The sequence below is a fragment of the Puma concolor genome, chromosome C2 (genome assembly GCF_028749965.1).
Source record: "Puma concolor isolate L17-30 chromosome C2, mPumCon1.1.hap2, whole genome shotgun sequence".
NCBI lineage: Eukaryota > Metazoa > Chordata > Mammalia > Carnivora > Felidae > Puma > Puma concolor.
In genome coordinates, this window is record NC_141675.1 from 105,802,855 (window position 1) to 105,809,839 (window position 6,985).

Consider the following 6,985-nt stretch of genomic DNA (forward strand, 5'->3'; position numbering starts at 1 on the left):
CCCAGTGCAAAGGGAATGATCCTTGAATATAACTTTAACATCTATAATATTTTAGTTCCTACTTTACATTCTACCCCCGAACACACAAGATATAGTTTCACAACCACAGCTTTTCACTATTTATCTGAAGGTGTGAGTTTACAGGGGAAGAATTTTTATTAAAGTGCATCAGTGAAATGTATCTTGACTAAAAATGTTCAGAAAGCACAAAGACATTAAAATTCTATACTGGGAAGCTTGACTAAAGGCCAGAACATGACATAGGAGTTTTTTGAATTCTTTTAAAAAGTCAAGTATTTGGCTTAAAAAAGTTTTTTTTTCCTTTTAATAAAGAAATTTGTTGGTTTAGCAAAACTGTATGGCACAAGTGGTAGAATAAAATGGGTGCGTGTGTATGGTGAGGGGAGTGGGGAATTATAGTGGTCTGCAATCCAGAAAAACAGTGTTCAGGATTCAAGTGGATGGGAACAGAGAAGGGACAAACTTTAAGTATACGCAATATTACTTCTTCCTTGTCTATGTGTTTTAGTTGGCCGCGTTTTAATTTTCTCTTTACTCATTTCCTCTTTTCCTTCTCTTTCACCTTTCTTTTTTTTAAGCTAAATGGTCACAGTGAAATGCTGTCTGAATAAGTCACAACTCATATACAAAACTGAACAGTGCATTGTAAAATAGGACACAAAACAAAAGACTTCATCTGAGAGCTGAGATCATCGTGGAGTTGTACACAGACCCAGTGCAGCAATTCAACAGTGTTTCCCAGAGGCGAGGACAGTTTCCACAATTCTTAGTATGCTATTGCCCCCTGCTGTTCATGTGGAGGCACTGACTTACGGAAATGAGTTCCAACATATCCATAATTTCCATGCTGCAATGTTAGCATGCAATCAGGAAAAAAGTTAGAACACATAGTTCAAAGATTTAACAAAGTAATTTAAGCAATTGGCTTCCAAAAAGCTGGCTACCAAAGACATCAAAAAGCAGCTCTTTTCCTTGCTCCCTGATAGGTTGAAAATAAATTTTTGATTCAGTTTTTTGGCTAATAAATCTGGTTTCCAGGTTAAGTTTCTGAGGGGAGCAGAGCATAAGGTAATCCAAGTGGCTTAGAGAAAAAATGGCAAACTGTAAGCAGAGAGAACACAGAAAATGGAGGGCAAAATGTGCAAAAGGAGGGGAGTAATGAACAATTTACATACAACAAGGATAAAGCAGTTCAATCCTGAACATATGATTTGCTTTCCTCAGAGACAGGGATACAAACTGGCTTGTGTCCACAGAATAGTCAGTATGGGTCATTTATGAATCTTCAGGTCTCCTCATTGTTAGGTTTGGTCATGGAATCTTCTCAGAACCATTAGGATGTAAATTGGGGCCCCTGAAGCAAAGCAAAGCACATAATCCTGGGAGCTGGTTTCTCAGCTTACTGTGCAATTTCTAAAGAGGTCAGGGCTATCTCCTGGGTGGAAGTCAGATGTGTGTGTTTGAGCATAGGGTTTAACGTAACAGATTCCAGGTTTCAGGCCTCTGGCACCCTGTTCCAGGTTTCAAACCTGTTCCAGGTTTCAGACAACTCTAGTGCCCATGGGCTGCTATTCCTGTATGCTAGTTTCCAGTAGGATTAGGTAGTAAGGTGTCAGGATCCCCTGTTACTCAATAAAAACAATTTAGAAGCTTGACTGTAGTTTTTGTTCAGACACTCCATGAGGAATATGATTAAAAAGAATATTTTAATATTTAGAAAATTACATGCATATTTACATACAAAATTATATCCTGTTATGATAAACATAGATATCTAGCCTGAACTACTCTTGAAAGATTTAGTTTTTACTGCAAAGATCAATAAGAGTGTCACTTCTAAAACTTAAGTTCCCACTTCAAAGGCATAAATGATGGATTTTAAGAAATAAGAATTTGAGAAATCATTTACATGATTTATTCCACTTACAATTAATAAACTGATTCTTTAATGTTTGAGGTAATTATATTCACAGTGGTGGTTTCAGTGCTTATAGCATTTTCTGTTTCTCTTGTGTAACATCTTACTATTTATTTATTTATTTATTTATTATTTATCTTACTTAAATTTATATTCTCCACTATGGCAGGTGTCAAAGATAACTGCAAAAAAATAGGATAGATTATGTCTTTAAATTTTTTATAGTAATATAGAAAAATGTAGAACAATATGATAATTATGTAGCTGGAAGCCAAGAGTAGAAAAAAAATTCCCATTTCTTTTCATCTTAGCATTTTATTCCATTCCATTCCATTCCTTCTCCTCTTTACTGTTCAATTTTATTTATATTTATATTCATTTTATTTGTTTAAGTTACAAATCAGAATGCTGGCCTTTTTTAAAAGTATTTTGTGCAATCCTTACTACTCCAGTATTTAATACAATGTTTGCATAATTTATAATAAATATCTGTTGAATGAATATGAGTACTTACTTACTAGTTGCCTAGCACTCTCCTTCCTCTGTGTAAACCAGATGCGCATTTGATTTCAATAGAGGAGAAGAGTGAAGATGGGGGAAATTTATATAGACCTGGAAGTGTTAGAAATATTTGTTAGTATCCAAACTTGTAGGAGTAATGAGAAATATTTTTAATGAAAAAACTTAGAAGAGCACAAAAATTCCACCCGATGAGTACCTATGGAAATCTCTCTTTTAATGATTTTTATTTGTTTATTTTTTATGGTGTGAAAATGTGCTCTTATTATAGCAGGGATAGGACCTGTGGGCAGAAAGACCTGCACATCTTTTAGTGATCTTCTTATGTTAATAATATATATGGATTTTTAACATTTCTGCCTGTGGAATTCCTTGTCAAATCTGTATACATACACCTACTGAAGATAAGGTATAAATCTGTATTTTTTCATCAGTCCCAGAGAGCAAACATAATGTATTTTTTTTCAAAAAGAAATTGAAACTTAGTTATTTTTCTTTTTGAATCAAGAACTAACTTATCAGTCTTTCACTATCCAAAATTTGTAGTGTATTGGAACCCACTTTTTGCCACTTTAATTGTGCAATTCAAATTGTATGCTATTTAATTGTTCTATGTAAACTGCATTGAATATTAATATCTCACAAGACTGTAGGCATCAATGGTTCCAAATCTGCATTGAGTTACTGAGAAATGGATCTTCTTTGCAAGTGTGCCATGTGCTATTATATGTATTTCCCAATGGTAATGCAGTATTTTATTTAATCTATTAATGACTAATGTTTGATAATGTTTATAATATGAATGGAACTTTACCTAAGAGAAGTTCAATTTACATATATATTTTATATTTCAATAACAGGTATTAGTAAGAGTTCTAGTCAAAATAATTACGGTCAAAATTATATGAAAATCAACAAATGCTTGGTCTCAGGCTACATACTTTTCACTTTTCGGTGTAAAATTCTTCAGCTGCACAAATGACTTATAGGACTATCTCTTAGAAAGTTTTTTTTTTTAACATTTTTATTTATTTTTGAGAGACAGAGAGAGAGTGCGAATGGAGGAGGAGCAGAGAGAGAGAGGGAGACATAGAATCCCAAGCAGGCTCCAGGCTCTGAGCTGTCAGCACAGAGCCCCACCAGCTTGAACCCATCAACTGAGATCATGACCTGAGCCCAAGTTGGACGCTTAACTGATTGAGCCAACCAGGCAACCCTAAATTTTTTTTTTAAATGATTATTTTTGAGAGAGAGAGAGAGAGAGAGAGAGAGAGAGAGAGAGAGAACGAGTGGGGTGGGGCAGAGAGAGAGGGAGACACAGAATCTGAAGCAGGCTCCAAGCTCTGATGTCTCAGCACAGAGCCCAACATGGGGCTAGAACCCACAAACTGAACCATGAGATCATGACCTGAGCTGAAGTTGGTCACTTAACCCACTGAGCCACCCAGGCACTTCCTAGGACTATCTCCTAATGCTCGGATAACCTCTTCCTGGTATTTCTTCTATTGTTGATTTTTAACATAGTTTTCTGTAATTGTGTGAATGGAGTTGAGTGGAGAGGTACTAATGTTCGTTCTAATTAAGGATACATAATCGATTCCTATAGTTATGAAGAGGATGACAGGCAGTGCAACTGCCCAATATTTTTGAGGCCAGTAGGTTGAGCCTCAGGAGTTTAGTCAAGAGTCAGGAGATATATGAAGCCTAATTGGGAGCTTAAGAAAAGAACAAAGCCCAAACACGAATAGCTCTTTCTGAAAAAGGCGACGGTGAATTTTTTATCATTTTCCCTGAGGCTTTAGACAATCTGCGGTGGCGCACTCGCCACTCACGCCTCTCAGGCCTGCATGATTCCCCCCGCCCCGCGCCGGGTCCTCTGCGCAAGCGCCAACCAGAGAGCCACGTGGGCGAGAGGGGACCTGAAGAAGAAAAGGCCAAGGGCGCAGGCGCGCCGCGATCCTCCGGCTGGCGCATGAGCTTTAGAACTGTGGTTACAGCCTCCTTTGTAACCCCGTCTTAAGTTCCATAGACTCCTTGTAGAAACTTTGGAACTATTTTCTGGTAAGTGGTAGTGGTGGGAATTAGGTTGGGAGAAGCTCACAGACTTAAAAAAAAATCCTAACAACAACTGCATCTTAAACAGTGTAAAGGCCTCTTTGAATTTTCGAGTTTTGTGATTCTTCACATCAGGCATCGCCTAAAAGTATGTTTAAAAAAGTGCCAACTCCTGAGTCTCATGTATGAGATGTTTTCCTGTCTAGTACAGTCACCACAAAGCATTTTGTGGATGCTTCATTGCGTATGGCGCTGGGCGGGTGCTGGTGAGAGAACCGCACAGACTGCGTTTCCATCCTCAGGGTATTCGTAATGGAATGTGAGATGAATTAAAAAGAAAAAGTTTAGGGGCGCCTGGGTGGCGCAGTCGGTTAAGCGTCCGACTTCAGCCAGGTCACGATCTCGCGATCCGTGAGTTCGAGCCCCGCGTCAGGCTCTGGGCTGATGGCTCGGAGCCTGGAGCCTGTTTCCGATTCTGTGTCTCCCTCTCTCTCTGCCCCTCCCCCGTTCATGCTCTGTCTCTCTCTGTCCCAAAAATAAATAAACGTTGAAAAAAAAAAATTAAAAAAAAAAAAAAAAAGAAAAAGTTTAAAACTCAAAATTAGAAGAAAAAGTGAGTAAGGCATGTAGGGTTTTGTTTCTATTTCAGTAAATTATCTCTGGAGAGGCTTGGTTAGGATACGGTGGTTAAAACTGTTGAAGCTACAGACCTCCCTCACATTATCCACCTGAAAAGTTGGAATTCATGAACACAGAATCCTTCTGTACCACAAAGAATCTGCCTCTCTTGCATTTAGGCTCAGATCTCCTCTGTCCGAATGGCTGAAAACAATGGAAATTATTAGGGCTCCTCGTAATTGATCACGCCTGCCAAAGCCGGATTGATAGCTATGGTTGGGATTTAGGAAAAAAAAAAAAAAAAAAGTCCACGTGACTTTGCAAATAAAAATAAATGGGCTACTGAGGTACTAAAAATATATCATTAAGTAGCCCTAAGAGACATCACAAATAATTTATGTATGTTTTAAGCTGGTCAGTATGAGGTTTGTATTTAAATGGCCTCTTTTCTCAATTCGAATTGCCTTAGGCTTCTGGCTATTTAAAAATATTTTGTATTCATGAACACTTCTTTTATAATTGATGTGGATGTTTGCTTATAGCCTGACTCTAATTTGTAAGCTGGAAAGTTCATTTATTTATTCATTCCACATCTATTACATATTACTGTGTGCCAGGTATGACGATAGTGACTCGTTTTTAAGTGAATGTTAAAGCCTGCTTATATTTTTGTAAGCTTTATTTACCTAAACTCTAGGAAATCATGTGTGGAAAACAAAACAAGGCAAGATCAATTGGGCCTATCACACTTGCTCTAGATTTCTATTGTAGCACATATCACACTGCTTTTTTACATTAACTTTGCCTGCTGGAATGAGGGTAGAACATGGTCTAAATTTGATCATCATGTTGTCAGCATGTAATACAAAACCTGTGACAAAGTAGAGACCCAAAAAAGGTGGTTTGGATAAATAAAGCATCACATAAACACACACCAGTTTTTCTAAGAAATTTTTATTTTCATTGGGTGTTCAGGCCATTTCACATTGTGTGATATGTTCCCCTAGGAAACAGCAACATCTTTTCACAAAAACCTTTGTTATCTAAATATCTTTCTTCCAGAATTTGATTGAATATTGAGCTGAGGCACTTTGACATCTTAGTGAAGTCTGATTCAAGTCATGTTTGTAATAATTAAGACCTTCAGGTTCAGATTGAGTGTTGACGTGAGAGCAGCTATGTTATAGTGATCTTAAGAATATTTTCCAGTTTGCCTGTTAGGTAAAAATAGGCTTTGGAGAAGCAGTTCTTCTCTAGGAGATGCTGATGGTGGGCTCTCTGAGGAACCTTTCTTACCCATTCAGCATTAGTTGCTTTCCATGTATTCAGTGGGTTTACATCTACATAAATACAGTTTATGAGTGCTTTGAGTATGCAACAATGCTGAAAGGAGACAGTAGTCCTATCCAGCCAGAGAGTTATTTAATTTGTGTGAATTCTTGATCATTTTCATTTCAGTTAGGAGTCAATGGGGGTACTTTGGAGTAATATCCCTGGGGCTTCATTTATCAGAGCTCATACAGAATTGTCATTTACTATGGAGTAGATTGTGCACTGCACAAAGAAACCCATCTAAAGTGCACACTGTTTGTATCGTAGACATTATCAGTTTGAATATTTATCGTGCATAAAATCGTGAATTTATCGTGAATAAAATCTGCAATTTTATGGCAGAGGACAGTGAAGTGTCTTGTTCTAGTAAAATTAGTATGTTATGACACATTTTCTGACAAATGGAAGTAAAATGTCTTCAGAAAAAGGTACCTTGCTTTTTAAAAATTTGCACAAGTGCTCTATGTGGGCTAGCAGCAGCCTGAACTTGGACAACTTACATAACTTTTTTGGCCTTCAATT

General features: G+C 37.3%; 1 pseudogene; it reads right to left on the reverse strand.

Annotated features, from left to right (window-relative positions):
* Positions 1–1,633: 1,633 nt before the first annotated feature.
* Positions 1,634–4,243, reverse strand: LOC147577475 (phosphatidylinositol N-acetylglucosaminyltransferase subunit P pseudogene; annotated as a pseudogene).
* Positions 4,244–6,985: the final 2,742 nt, after the last annotated feature.